Raw genomic sequence first — 16,363 nt, forward strand, 5'->3', positions numbered from 1 at the left:
TCTGCATCCCTCTTTATTGTTTGTAAATGAAACTTTTTTTATTAAAAAAAACTAATTTAAACAAAAAAAGTCAATACCAGGACTTGTAGTCTCTACTTCAGTGACAGTAACTTATATAATGCTTTGCTGTACACTCTACAGCCGAGTGAGACTAAACTCTCTATATAATATATTTGCTAACCTCATATATATATATATATATATATATATATATATGTTGAGTGGCAAACGCTATATCAGACACTGTTTCAGCATATGCTATAAATGATTAATTAGGTTCACATCTGTTGACTGAGGAGGCCATGACATATGGACAACATCCGTGTCATGCTGTCTAAAATGCTGGTCCATTACATGTGATCTGTGACTAACGGCTTTGTCAGCTCTCCTGTCTGGAAAGAAAGGCTACAACATGAAGTGAAAATGGTTACTCAATTACCTTGCCTTCTAAAGGAATGCATACAGAAAAATCCACTCCACTACATTATAGAACCACCAGTACCCTTTACGATTGTAAACAAGCTCTCAAAGTAGTAGTTTGGATTATACCTGTTCATTTGCCGGTTAGCGCAATTAAACACCCAGTTTTGGGCGCTTTAAGTGCTTTTAGTCTGACTTAACAGGCAACTCCTTCCCTGCGCTATTCACATCACGCTGAATTGAATTGCCCCATAGTGGTTTATGCAGTGCAACCTGACTAGTATATTCTGGTCTGCTTGTACCACAGGTTGAAATTTGCTGTCAGTTGACCTGCAGTTACACTTTCAGTCAATGAAAAGGATATCACAAGTGTTTAGTATGTGCTTCCAAGCACTAGCCCATTGATGGTCATTTCCCCTCAGAATTCCATTCTGACCGTATCTTGTGCAGCATAAACAAGCTGAGCTGTCTTGGTCACAAAGCTCCTTTCCAAATGTACCCCCAAAATCATCCCTGTTTCAAAGTTACTCCTGTATCACTGACACACTAGCAACACTCATCTATACAAAAATTATATATGTGTGACCCATTCTCACAGTGCAGTGTGGTGCAAAATGTATTTGTGTGAGTGCACCTCCCACAGGCTTTACAACAGTCAGGAATACAGGGGTACATACATGCAGCAACAGTTCCTTGTTAGAATGATTTGTGCACCAAGAATGTCTCTTCCTGCGTATGACATTAAAGGGGTTGGGTATGAAATCCCGGCACTAGGGATGCCAGCTGTCAAAAGACTGACAGTGGCATCCTGATGCTGAGCATTCCAACAGGGGAGAGTACCCTAAACTTCCATCCTTAACACCCTAACCCTCTTGTTGTGCACGATAACCCTACCTCACATCCTAACCCTCCTGATTAATTCCTAAGCCTAACCTTCCCCCCTTACTGCCTAACCCTAACCCCCCCTGTCTTTAGCTTAACCCTAAACCCCACAGGTTTTCCCCTGTAGTTGAGGCACTACACACTTTTGCCTCTTTTCAACATCTGCTTCTCCTGCCCTGGGTGTTGGATGGGCATCATGGAAGCAGCCACGGACCCGCCCTTCTACCTCACAGGGGAGAGCACAAGATTATAGGACTATTGCAGGGATTTAGACGCCGTTTATCTCACTGGCATAGTGAGTTGGACATTGTCAGAATAATGCGTTAGGTACAGCTGGTAAGCTGTATATTGGGGAATGCAGATATAATGTGTTGAGTACCACTGGTAACATTTTCTGGAAATTGGTCTATGCCCTGCACTACTTGGTATAGTATGCTTTCTATGGTTAGAAATTCTGATATGTTATGGTGTCATGATTTGTAATGCATAAATGGATATTCATATACGCATATTGCACCTATCTTGGATTGCGATACCCATCATTGTGTATAGCAGCATGTCTACAAATTGGCGCATCATATATTTTTCTTAATAAAAATCCTGGCTAGTAATTTAAGGAGACTTTTATCCAGACATATATATTTACTTTTTGTCTTGATGTAAATTTTGAATATTGCACAAATTATTTTTTTTAATCAAATAAGTTACTTGTATAGCGCCAGCATTTTACATTGGGCTTTACAATGGAAAATAGTAATGAATGAGACTGGGTAATAACGGACAGTGGGGAAAGAGGGGCACGGAAACTTCAGTACTAATCTGTTTAGTTTTATTTACACTGCTATCTTAGTACTGATTTCTGTAGTTGTACTTAACTATGAGGGGGGTTTAATAAATAACTTAACAAGACCATTACGTAACTTTATTCAACTTCAACAGTAGTATGCCCTTGATTATTTTTCCATATACTCCCCGTACTTGTCTAAGCATTTGTTCTAACAGTACACCAAGGCATATATCCCAGCATAGAAGAAATCAGTATCAAGTCCTGAAACCAGGACATGACGGCTTGCTGTACTTCACCATCTGTTGTGAATCGCCTTCCACCCAGGTGCTACTTTAATAATCCAAAGAGATGGAAATCACTCGGTGCTGTAGGGAGGATGGTCCAGTACCTCACAATGGCAGCACTGTAATAACTCGCGTGTGGTTGGCTGTGTGTGGCATGGCGTAATCATGTAGTAATACAACGACTGACCCCAAACTTGTTTCTGTGAAATTACGTAATTACCGTACACCTTGACAAGTTAGCAATGAATTTCAGATGCCGATGTGCCCTTTTCTGATCACCCTACACACCTCTGTTTGACCATGTTTCTAGCAGCCTCACCATGACTGATAAGAGGCACAGTCTAATGGCCGTGAGGGGAATAGGTTGTCTACGTGCACTGGCCTGGCAGGAAAATAGGGTACATTACACACGTGAGAGTTCTTGTAACTTTACGTATTGAACCACCCTCGTATATTGGAATGTATTTAGGGTTTTACATGAAACAAAAATGTATCCTTCCATAGGTTTGTTTTCACTGAACAAGTGACTTTGAAAAGCCAAGAGATGCTTGGCATAGGAACATTCAAAGTGCAAAGAGCTACCACAGTCACACACAGTAGTTACACCCAGGCTCTCTTCATTGGAATTGGGTGGAGGTTTACTCATCTGTATTGTTTGGTCTAATAGTTTTTTTTAGAAGGTTGGACCTGAGAAGGTAGCTTTAAAGGGATTGGCTGAGATGTCCTAAAAAACAGCTGTACCCAAGAAAAGATAAAATAAATACGTTTATTCTAACGTAATCTATTTACGTTTTTTCACTGCCAACTAACTCTGCATTTTTTTTTGCTTCCTTCTTTATAGGACCAGAAACTGACAAGAGACCCTTTACATGAAACCCTTTGCCAAAACTGCTGTCAGCAAGCGGACAGTGATACTGTTTACAGCTTATGACCTTTTCCTGAAACCTGCATCAATTTCCTAACCTTGTGGAGACTATGAGCAGAAATCATTCAGCTCAAGTAAAGGTCCTTCCAGGATATTTCCCCCTCGTGATCCAGTATGCAAAGTCTTCTGCACAGGATGAGACCATAGACGGAGGAGTACAATATGCTCCTTGTGAGCACTGCATCGTTATGCAGAGGTGTTTGTCAACAAATTCATAGATGGTATAGCTGCCATGCATCACTACCCTCCCGTACCAGCTGTGAACTGCTTATCTAAGGTGTTCATTACTTTTATGGGGCTGGGGGTCATATTCTTTGCAACCGTGACTTTGTGAGACCTACACTTTTTTTTTTTTTTTTTTTTTTTCATTTTTGTTTTCTTTTTCATGATACTAGCAATGTGTTACAGAAATACTCTGCTAGACCTCAAGTGTACATGTAAGCTAACAATCAATCTTCTACAAATTTTGACTGCCTCCTCCGTTATGCCAACAGGCACAATTTCCCAGTAGTGACTGTACCCAATACTTTCCGTTTGAAACCTACTTTTAGTTTGTTTATTTTTTAAAGATGAGGCAATTCAGGGATAAATATGTTACTGACATGGTACTACTTCCGGTCACCCTAATCAGTTGTATACTGCTGTAAATATCCTGATCAGTGCAGCTGGTTTTTAATGCTATGTTTCCATTATCTGTATTTAGTTTTAAGGGTTTATTTTCAAGCTCTTATCACCAAATTACCGTAAATTGTTTAAAAACTGAAAATATGTTAAACATAGCAGTCTTTTGGCAATGCTGTGTATGCATGTGTACCAAAACAACACTGATTACTGTACACGGGGTGTTTACACTAAGCATTGCACTATATGGGTCTTCCATTACTTCACTTGGAACAATCTGTCATGCACGTGGAAGCCCTGGACAGCAGAATGATACAAGCATCCTGCATTTACACTGTCCTCTGCTTGCTGACGCAGCGTAAGAGGAGGGGGAAGGGGTTTCAGGCTACACTATTATCCACAAAGCACAGTGGTGCTGCAAGGGCCCTTCCATTATACTCCTCAGCATGTCTGATATTGTCTTTATGATTTTTTTTTTCTTTTATTGTTTGTTTTTGGGGGGGTAGGGTGATCTGTGAACAAACATCAATGGTACATTATTACAACTTGATATATAAAGTACAGACGCTAGTGTATTACTTAGGTATACCTTCTGTACTACTTTTTTTTTTCCTTTGCATTATGGCATTATGAATATAAATATATAAATATATTTTGTTATGTACAGAGATTGATCATTATGCATGGGTGTTAGGAACCAGAAGCAAACTAGTATTTTTTTTTTTTTGTCAGAAAGGTTAAGTGCATGCGTTCGTATGACGTGGCAATGATACTACGGGAAACATCAATCTTCTTCCCCCCCCCCCCCACTACTGACTGAGCCATCCACAAATTCATTACTCTTCCTTCCGGCCCCTTACCACCCTGGCATTATTGCTGAGACTTTTGCACCTATCCATTCTTAATGCGCTTTTTAGCTGATAACACCTGAAAACTGCATTGAAAATATAATGAATGGTTTCTTAACAGATCATCTCCTTCATTGTGTTAAAAAAAAATATTAACGCCACATTTAAAATGTTAGAATGCAGCACAAAGATGCTATCGGTACAATAGATTGTATTGGTAGAAGTGCAACTTACGAAATGTGCATGTAAAACGCGATAAAACTGCATCACTAAAACGCGTGTAAAATGCTTGTTAGTTTTCATGCGATTTCCTCAGTGCATATATGTGAACAAACCCTAAAGCCGTGTTGTGGGAGACTTCTGGGAATCTGTGTCTTAGTCCTCACATGTTTGTGGTCCTTTCTCAGTCATTACTATAATGAATGTGGTTGTACTAGAGATATAGCATACCTTGTCATAAAAATTCAGAGTAACTAAGCCTTACTCGTTGAATATAGCTCACAGTATTTTCAGGCGATGGCTGATATTATCCTACACAGTAACACTAGGCCCTGGACCTAGAACTTTAACCAGGGCTTTGGTGTTTGTAGCAGTTGCTCTGACTACAAGTTAAAATCCTCACTGTTTCCCCCTCCCCCTCTCCAGATGCGATGCATTGCATGGTAATGTCATGTTAGATACACCACTAACTATGAATTTCATAATGGACCTCTAATTATGTCTCTACTGTATTTACTGAACACAGTGGGTTGTCTTAAAGTGGTACGTCCACCTATAGGAAAGCTGTTACTAAGATGCCCCTTTCCCTGGTTTTGAACAGTCACATAAATGTAACTTGTCACTCAAAAATGTCAGGCTGAGGGGTGAGCAAGATTTCCAATCATAAGATAATCTTTTGATTTGATGTTCATCTGGGGCTGCAACAGAAAAGGATGAGATCCTGGAAAAACAGCTGCATGTAGCAGGCCCTGGTTCTCGGCCTAGTGGAAGCAGCTCTGTGGTAACACATTTTCGGTAGGTGTTAGTGCAATTTTTAAGTCTCAGCATTGTGTTTTGTTTTTAATTATTATAATTTACATACACTTGTGTGTCTGTCAGATGACAGAAATAAGACATTCTGATATAATCTGTATGAAAAATAGCTTTGATAAGTGGAAAAAGTAACATCAGTTAATGAGGCTTTTTGTGTCTTCTGTTTAGAAGAAGCATAAATAGATTAGTCAGAAATCCGAATAATATATTTAAAATAAATTTCATAGCTCTCAAATATTACAAGGTTTAAACATTACCTGTCCATCAATAAAGGCTCTTTTAAAAAGAGGGTGAAGAGCAGCACAACCCTCATTGCCCTGGGTATACTTATAAAGAAGCACATTCCCAGCTTGAAGCAGCATCATATTAATATACCTAGAAAATCAGGAGCTGTATAGGTGCTTTATTAAATAACTTTACTAACGTTTAGTAAATAGATATTTCTCACTTATTCTACAAAATTAGCTGCCACATAAGTGTGTTAGTTGTTCGACTATTGGTGCTTTTGCCTAATTTTGAAGACATTGATTACTGAACCACATGTGCATTTATTTGTCTGCATGACAGGCATATAAAACACCAAGGTGTAAAGCACAAAGAATGACAAGTTTAACTTCTTTTTATTTGACGAAGGGTACATGTCCTCCGGTGTTTGAATTGTATGGTTTACATGTGTTTTTAATGCATGTAAAACACATGTAAAAATGGATCTAACACTGAAAATCATATTTCCTAGTGTTATTATAACCATTTGCATTTTTACTTGCATTGTGATCATTGCGTTGTGGTAACATTTTTCTACTTTTTCCATTTCTGTGCCTTTGCCACATTTCGATACATTGGAAAGCATACATAACACTTATAAAAAGACATAGCTAATGCTTATGGAACACGTTTACGTTTTGATATGCATTTTTACTAGAGTTAAGACATGCTTCTGGAATGCCCGTGGATAGGTACCCTTATGTAGTACATATTTACCTCAACTCAGGGCTCCTGTATATCTAAATTTTCAATTCTAGGTATCAAAGGTTAGGAATCCAATGCAAAGACATATTAGATCTATAGGAACCACTAGTAGGATTACGAGGTGCTAAACACAGTCCTATTAACATACCCAAGATTGTATCTTATTTAAAGCTATTATATTGGAAGGCCTTGATTGTGCATGTATTATTATACTGCTGCCAATCTATACATAAATAACTAATACAATGTGTACCGTTGCTCACTTTGACTAAGTAGAGTATACTTTAGAAATGTTGAGAGCAGTGTTAGCAGTCGTGCAAAAATGGGTGTGCTATTCTACATTGTCAGTGTGAGGGGAGGCAGGCATTTTAATGACATTTACAAAATGTTCACAATTTAAATAAAAACAAATCGAGTTGTGACGACCACATACTTAGGGCCTGAATCAGAGACTGACGCAGTGGCATTACGTATGCAGATTGAGCGATTGCATGCGCAGCGAACACACTGCGATTACGGCCGCAAATAGGAAATCAACACAGAGTGAGTGACAGGTTGTCAGCGTTTGGGAGTGGTAACGGGGAACGGTCAGAAAAACACAGGCGTTTCTCACCATCTGAATGCTATTACATTGCATACGCAGCTCCTAAGGCTGCAGAAGGTCAGACCTTCCGCAAGGGCAAGATGGCTGCCGATATGCGTCGATGTTACCGATATTTACTTAGGTATGCATTGTCGCACACAGGTAAGAAAGCAGCAGTGGGCGACTTTATGCTCGGGTGATCTTTGCTAACATTAACATATTTTCACAGTTGCATTGCGTATGAAATCGCCGCTGCTATCGCACTAGCGTCCATCTCTGAATCAGGCCCCTAGTCTACTCTTCCAGACTCCTGAGTTTGGAGAGTCCTCCTAGGAGGGCAGTCCGCCCTTTTGCATCCTACTCGCTTCCGTAGTGCAGTGGGTGGTGCTTGATGGCACCATTAGAAGTGAATTGCATAACTTACCGCACAAGCTGTGCAATTTCGATGACAAAAATGCAGTGACGTTTGGAATATGTCACATTTCTCATCATACAGAACCAGCTAAGGAACACACCGAATCGAAATCAGGGCCAGCTCAACAATTTGTCGGTACCTGTTATCATACTTTAGTGATTCACCCTGGTGCCAGAAAATTCCCAGAGCTTTACTTGAGTTGACTACATCCACAGAGCTGTAGCAGGGTGATATTCCACTGGGACTAGGAATGGGCTGAGCACATTAAGGACACTCCTAGGTGACCGGAGCATAATAAGAATTCTCTGGGCATCTCTCTAGGCTACAGGATGCCATTACTGGAATGTGCCAGATTAAGGGCCACATGAGCCTAGGGCTGAAAATTTTAAAGGGCCTATACTGAGAAGGAGAGGTGCTGTGATCAGTGCTGTGTGGGTGTTCCCAGAGCCACATGGGTGTGTACCCTCCTACACTATTAGACCCCCTGACTCCCTAATTACATAAAAATACAAATATTTTATAATTTTGTGAGAAATCTAGAAATTCAATTTCTAATACTTATGATGATGGGCCTATTTGTATGTACAGTCATAGCTCCTTCTGCTTCATTGTAATGTTTCCCTGCTGCAAGTCAAATGCTGGTGTCCAGGGGGAGAGACCCTGCTGCCTCCTAGGTCCTGTGCTCTGGGTGGCTGCATTGGTTGCCCAGCCCTAGTTACAGTGTTGTATATTACTAATGTAATCGTCACATCCTGCAGGTAGTACTCATTCAGCCTCCCGCACCAATTCATAGGGATCACCACTAATGTTATGAATGCATTTGATGAATCTCAAACCTGACTCTGCCCAATTATCTAACAGTGACACCTTACACTTGTCAATGCAATGTTGTAATGTTTACAGGGTGGATTACTTTAGTCAAAATGGTCTGTTTGCTCTGTTTGAACATTCAGCTCATTTAGCCGTTTCAACAGAATTTAGCTTGCAGTCTTTTAAATGTACAATCCTGTCCTCCTTTTACAGGTTGTCTTCTCTTAGTCATTAAGTCTCTAAAGTGCAAGGGAAGAGACCATGGTAGTATTTGTCAGTATTTATAATATGTACACTGTAAATCTTTTGCATCAGTGTAATGTAGCAGAATACGTTCTAGTAAACAGTGCTAAACAAAGAGCAGACTGTGATTATTCATACATGTAGATATTTGGTTTTATTTAAGCCATAGCAGCTGCAATGTATATGACCACTCTGCTAGAGAATAGAACCAAATGTGTTCAGCATCAGGAAGCTGCTTGTCATTTCTGCTGCTTACGGAGTTTTATTCCGAATGGTGCTGTAGTGGGGCGCTAAAATCTTCTTTACTGGAATTCATACATACGGCAGACAGTATTCCACACAGGGGTCAGATAATCTTGCAAAGTAGAGGACGGCTGCCCCACACTGGCCTAAAGTTTTAAAGTCACATTAGGGTAGATTGATGAAGTGATAGTGGAGAGTGATAAACCACCAACCAATCAGCTCCCAACTGTCATTTTTCAACCACATCCTGTAACATGACAGTTAGGACCTGAGTGGCTGGTCATTTATCACTCTGTACTTTATCACTTTCCAGAGCTTCATACATCTGCCCCATTATCACTTGGCAACCTCAGCAGCGTCATGTAAAATAAAATGCTGTTTCTTTTACCACTGGAGATCCGCATGTTAACTTTGCAGTTATTTAACCAAATAGCATGGCTTGAAGGCCAGGTTTGCAAAGTGTAAAACACTCATCTAGCATTTATTGGAAGCAAAAATGAATTATTAATTTGACCAATAATTTCTGGAGTTCAATATTTTAAACCATTCTTAGGCCATTTTAGATATCCTTTTTGTATGTTTGCAGAGTGGAAGCATTTAAGGGACAACCTTTTATTTAACAATAATGTCTATGGTGTTCAATGAGAGAGAGAAGTTGTCAAAGTAATTTCTCAGTGTAGAAGTATTACTTTGGCAGTGGAGTGGAGCTGAAACTTGTGGCGATCCTTAATCCTCAATTCTCCTATTTGTTCTGTGCCCTGCCTGTGCTTAAGAGACCACCTATTGTTGTCTGCCTGTGATCGAGTGATCTCTCCAGCGGATAAGAGATTGTGCTAAACTGAAGCTGGGTACACACTGGCAGATATATTGGCCGATCAATTGAACAGCCAATATATATCGTGTGTACATCGGCCAGTATTTACAGCCTATGCCCAATATATCTGCAGATCTATCTGTTCATCGTGTTGTGTGTACGAGCAGTCAGCCGACCACCCGTACACTTGCAGCAGAGGCCACAGTGGGGGGCGACGCGACCCCCGGCCTGCGGGACCCGCTGCCAGATGACAGATGATGGTTGTTCAGTGTGTATGAGCAATCATCGTGCAAATATCTGCAGATCACTCTGTACCCAGCTTAAGATGGCTTTTAAAATTAAGAAAATAAATATTGGCCTTAACAATTTTAAATGAAAATCTTCAGTATGATATTTTAGAGATTTTAAAAGCTCTCAAATATTATAGTAGCTTTTTTTTTTCTTTGTGTGTGTGTGTAAAATATATAATATACACATCAAATGAAAATACTTTTGTTTCTCCAGTGTTGATAAACCATAATGCCTGTCACTGAAGAAGTTTAGTGTATGTTGGCTGTCAGACTAGTATTTTGCTTACTAACTCTCTCATGGAGCTGTTTTAGAACCCCACAATTGCTTAATTAAGTATAATAAAGCTGTTATGTTTTTCGCCATGTTATGTCTTTGATAAAAGTTATATATTATATGGAGTGAACCTTATAACAGTTTTTAAGGAAGATAAATATAAAGAGCCTGCTGTCTCCTAATTAACCTGAAACATTGTGAATGCAGCTGTGCCTAGCAAGAGTGCAGCATTGGCAGGAGGCCTCCTAGAAATCGACACCTTGTTTTAGAGAGCATTACTACAATTAAGTATAGTTTGTTTTTCTTTTCTTGTGTATCCTGTTTTGTCTATAAAGTCAGAGATCGGATGATATTTTACCTAAATAATTATGTGGAATGTGTCATCTTTTTTCTATAACATACAATTTTAACATGATGATGTGCTTTTCCCTTCTTATGTCATGAAATATATCCTGAAGAGTACTGATCTACAGCAAGGCTAGGTTAATCTATAACTAGATTCAAGTAAAACAAATGAAGAAGTAACTTACAAGCATCAACAGTGCTTTCTATAGTCAATGCTCATTGTGGAACAGAGGAGCACTTGGTGTCTATATCTATAACAATGTACATTACACCAGCCAATTTATTTATGTTTATTATGTGAAAACAGATGTCTAATGTATATTGTCAGAACACTTACACATTGGTAATGGAAGGAATGTCAGAGATGTTTACATGTTATCATATGACCTGCGTAGCGTATACCTGCTGCATTTAATTTAAAATCCTTTACGCTAATAGCTGCGAGAAGACCAGCCCACAACTATATACTACCTTCTACCCACATCACCGATTCGGACACCTTTCTTGTCTCAATTGCAATAGAAGAGCAGTGCTTTACTCCACGTGGTGTTAGTAGGTATTGCCTTGTGTATTCCATTTTAAATTGTAACCTAGTTTGTAAAACAGATGGTGATGCATGTAAATAAAGCATAATGGATCTCTGACTTTTTTTATATGGCTTATTTATTAACACGACTACAAGACACAAAGGTTGCTTAATAAAATATATTTTCGATTGATTTAAAATATATAGAAACCATTTATTGAAAAAGAGCAGTTACTCCACTATTCTGTTTAAGTTTTGCTTTGTTATTGCCCATACGGGAAGAGGACTTCCAGTTATCTGTCAGTATGTGTCATTGAAGGAAAATAAAGCCTAAAGTATAGCTATCTTAATATCAAAGACTTGGGGCCATAAGTAATAGTGGAATTATGAAAGTGCAGAGATTTTGGGGAGTTAAGTCGGGTTTAAAGCCGCAATGTTTATTCCTGCAAAAGTAGATTGACTTTGCCTTGTTAAAAGTTGCTCGTTTAAATCTGACTGCTCATCACTTTCAAAACCTGCTGCTTACTATATTTGACCCTTAGGGCAGTACTCAATTTTGCGTACGCGATAAAGTTTTGCATGCTGGACTTTTTGCCTACATCACGCATTTCAGCAGCGGAAACTTATTGTGCGCGTACCCGCTATTCGCCCTATTCAATTTCAAAAGACGCGAAATCGGCGACGCCCGAGGTCAGAACAGGCGAAAAGTGGTGTCAGAATCGGGGAAATCAGCCTGAACCCCCCCAAACAGATGCAGAAACATTGGGGATCAATGTAGTAGTGCCCGATTAGCCCTAATATAACTGTTTGGGGTATTCAAGTTTGCACAATTGCCTCTAATTAGTGTCTCTGCAAAAGTGGTGACGTATAGCATAAAGCAGTATTTTTAGGATAAAATAAGTAGTCCTGTCAAATTTGGGTTACCTGAAAATGGGTGCTAGTATCTTTTAATGTCTCTAAAGTGTAGTTTTAATAAAAGTGAAATTCCTCCCTCATGAAAGCACCAGCAATCCCAAAAACACTTGACCCCTTCTTAGTGCACCCCCAGAACCTTACTTCACTAGTTTGCGAACTTGTCCCCCCACTTTGTGCTTTTTCGACCCCAAAATTTAAATTTTTTGACAGTTGTCCTTTGGGGCTGTTCCAAGGGTCCTGAGTGGTTTCCCCATCTTTGCCCCCAAAATAAAAATGTTGCACTTCTGTTCTCCTGCTATTCACAGGCAAATCTTTTTGCCTATTACATTGCATTGACTTTCCGCGTACGCGAAAAGCGAATGGAATTGAATACGGAGATAAGTTTCCGACTGGCGAAAAGTCTTAATCGGTGATACTTTTCTGCGGATCTCGGCTTTTCGCTTCTAATTGAATACGGCCCTTAGTAGGGATAAAAATGGCAGGAAAATGAGAGCCTTGAAGATATTTTAGATAAGTGTTGTAGATGAAGGGATTTTTAAATGTCCACAAACCTTTTGTGTTTCTCAGAATTTCTGAAAAATCATGTGAAGCCACGCAGAGCCACTTTTAGAGGTATACTAAAGTCTCAGGAAGCTAGTACCAAGATGTCTGAGCTGACGGACAGCGCAAACTACCAATGAAGAAAGTTTATTAGAACAACCACAGCATTAAAATAAAATAATTTACTTTCCACCGTGTACTAATCAGCTTACCAAAATAAGTCTTCAGCTACTGTAGTATTGGTGATTGTACACAGCATATCAAATATAACTACAGTATATTTGTGGACTGAAATGTCCCTTCTACCCGTGGTTCTCAACCCTAACATTTACCCAACAGGTCATGCTTTGAGGATTTCAGTCTCTGGACCCAGGTTGAATAATTACTGACCCAGAAAAATAGTTTCTCACCTGTTCATTATTATAGAGTTCCACAAAACATCACCTGTTGGTGGTACCTGGGGTTAAGAACCCATGCCATATACAATTGTCCTTCAAGATAACCAACAAAACAATACAAGAAGTTGCAACAAGGTAACTTGTAAATGCCTGGTTACCTAGAAAAAGTTGGACAAGAGATTATATATATATATATATATATATAATGTCCAAAACTGCCGGCATTCATATATAATACATACAATACAGCTTATCCAGGTGGCATATCCAAGTGATATCAGATAACGTCCCAAGGGGAAGGATCGTCACTCACAGGATCACATCATCCAGAAAACAAAATTTATTGCATTTACATGGTAAGGTCTACGTCACGTTTCAGGGCCTTAGCCCCTTCGTCAGGACCCACTTGCAACAAGACACACAGACTACACTTACCCGCCATAAATACCCACTTCATGCCTGACTGCTCCCGCTGTCCACTTCCGGCCGCGAGTGAGCCGGTGTCTTCAGCCGCCCTACTTCCGGGATCTACAAGTCGCTGTTGCCTAGCAACCACACGGCTTGCGTCTCACACAGATCGAGCTGCAAAAAACACCCCCTCAACACGTCAGCACGGGCGGACAGAGAACCCAGTCAAAACCATATATATGGGACATAGCAATCCCAACACATATTACATATAAAATACTATATTCTATTACAGCAATTAAGCAAATGAGGAAAACAAGAAAAAAAGAAGAATATCAAAAATACCCGGCAGTAAAATATCCCACTGCATATCAACAACTGGTTACATAAGACTGTTCCAATTAATCTTTCCATTAAGGCCCCTGGGCCACACAGTATCAAGCCAAAAGATCCAACGGACTTCTAAAATAAAGTTGTTGTTTTTTTATTCTGTCACCCCCTCTACATGACTCAGGAATGTGATCAATAATTTGGTATTTAAGAGCAGACAACGGATGATGACTGTTCTTAAAATGTTTTGCAACAGGCTGGTCAATCTCTCTACCTGTCTTGGCCAGATTGATAGCTGACCTATGTAACGCCATCCTGTCACGGAATTTCCGTGACGTCTGGTCCACATAATGTAGACAACATGGGCACCAAATAATGTACACAACAAAAGCTGACATGCAAGTTAACACATAACGAATATCAAAATTCTTGTCAAGGTGAGGATGCTTGAATCTTCTAGATGAAACCAAATACCTGCAAGTAGTGCAGTTATAACAAGAATAACACCCAGGTGGTTTCACCTAAACATTATGGGGGGAGGGTACTCCTCTACCTGTAATGTCTGTAATCATAAGCCGATCTTTAAGATTACGGCCTCTGCGAAAAGCAGCCACCAGTCTCGCATTCTTAAACACAGGTAACTCGGGGTCAGAGGACACTAGGCCAAAGTGCCTTTGTGGCATGCCTAATAATGGGACTAGCCACAGAAAAGTCACTTGACCATGGGATAATCTTGTCACTATCCCTAGTTTTAGGCTGTAGTAATTCATCCCTAGAAATAGATAGCACCTTCTTTTTCTGTCATAATCGTAACCCCTGACTACATATTTAGCAATCAACTCATCTAATTTAAATGAAATCTTAGACCTATCACTTATAATCCTAGAGAGTAGAAGGCCTTTCTTGAGAGCCGGTGAATGATGACTACCTGCCATAAGAAAGGTATTTCAATCAACATCTTTACAAAAAACATCTGTGGTAATCATACCATTAATGATTTTAAGTTGTACATCTAGAAAAGATGCTGAATCAGTACTATAGACATATATGAACTTTATAGATGAATCTAAGACATTAATCTCAGCAGTGATACAAATCGTTCAGCACCACCTGTCCACAACAGGAACACATCATCTATATATCTAGTATAGACAGGAATAAAACATTTCACATCCGGTCTATTCAAAAACATCTTATTCTCCTGGTCAAACATAAAAATGTTTGCATATGAAGGGGCCACTGATGACCCCATAGCGCATCCGTGCAATTGCAAATAATAATCGCCATCATAGAGGAAATAATTTTTAAACAGAATAAGTTCAAGTAAGGACATTATATATATATATATATATATATATATAATTAGTCTCAAAAGTCCAGAACACCAGACGACCGGCACACCTTTCTCATGCAAAAAAATAGTTTTAATCCATAAAAACCAACAAAAGGTACATAGCCCAATAGCTAACAACGTCCGTTCATGTAAGCCAAAAACATGCGACATGCAGTCAAGTAATGTAATTCCAGCATGATACTTACATGATAGGTTAGTTGAACCTTCGTTGTAGCAATGAAGTGTGGCCCGGCCGGACTGCTGTTTCGGTACCTTCTGGTACCTTCTTCCAAGGGCACTGCCACATACACTAAGGCCTCATGTCTTATAGCACCCTGACAGCCTGCACCTGAAAACAAACGGCGTCAATCAACAGCACTCACCTGTAGATCTTCTCACCTGGAACCTCCATAAAATGGAACCACGTGTCCAACGAAAAACAATAATATAATCATACGCCCTGCTGATAAAGGCGGTGGCGTGGTTATATTAGATCGGATGGGATTATATTAAAGAGGTTTATAGACAACTCGAAGATGAAACGTGCTACCAGAAGTTAACGAGTGATCCTACCTGGAGGTATAAACGAGAGATTGAGGGTATCATCAATATGGGAGTAGTTAATGGTTGAGTGGATGAGACGTCTACAATTTTGATACAAGAGCACCCGATTATTCCATTACTTTATATTCTACCGAAGATACACAAGTCTCTCTCTAGACCACCAGGTAGACCTATAATTTCCTCCCAAGGGTCTTTGTGTCAACCGATCTCTCAATATGTAGACTATTTATTACAACCTATTGTTCAGAATACTGATTATTATGTACGTGATACTACACATTTTCTAAATATGTTGAGAAATTTTGTCTGTCCATCTAAGGAAGTGTTACTTGTTACAATGGATATTGTTAACTTATACACCAACATTCCACACGCCGATGGAATGCAAGCAGTTAAAGAGATGATCACCTCCAGCCCACACTATGAGGGACCACCAGTCGATTTTGTTACTTTATTAATTGATATCATATTACATAAAAATTACTTTTTTTTTGATAATACATTTTTTTTGCAACACCGGGGCACCGCGATGGGTTCGAATATGGCCCCGGCATATGCTAATTT

The 16,363-nt window shown here is 39.5% G+C and overlaps 1 protein-coding gene across 1 annotated transcript in view; it reads left to right on the forward strand.

Annotated features, from left to right (window-relative positions):
* The window catches only part of FOXO3 (forkhead box O3), a 147,882-nt gene extending 136,453 nt beyond the window's left edge, over positions 1 to 11,429 (forward strand). The window contains exon 3 of the mRNA XM_088460455.1: positions 3,215 to 11,429. The gene's annotated coding sequence lies outside the window, so the exon portion shown is untranslated. The remainder of the gene's footprint in view (positions 1 to 3,214) is intronic.
* Positions 11,430 to 16,363: the final 4,934 nt, after the last annotated feature.

Source organism: Taudactylus pleione, unplaced genomic scaffold (assembly GCF_031769625.1).
Source record: "Taudactylus pleione unplaced genomic scaffold, aTauple2 ptg000046l, whole genome shotgun sequence".
In the NCBI taxonomy this organism is placed as follows: Eukaryota; Metazoa; Chordata; class Amphibia; order Anura; family Myobatrachidae; genus Taudactylus; species Taudactylus pleione.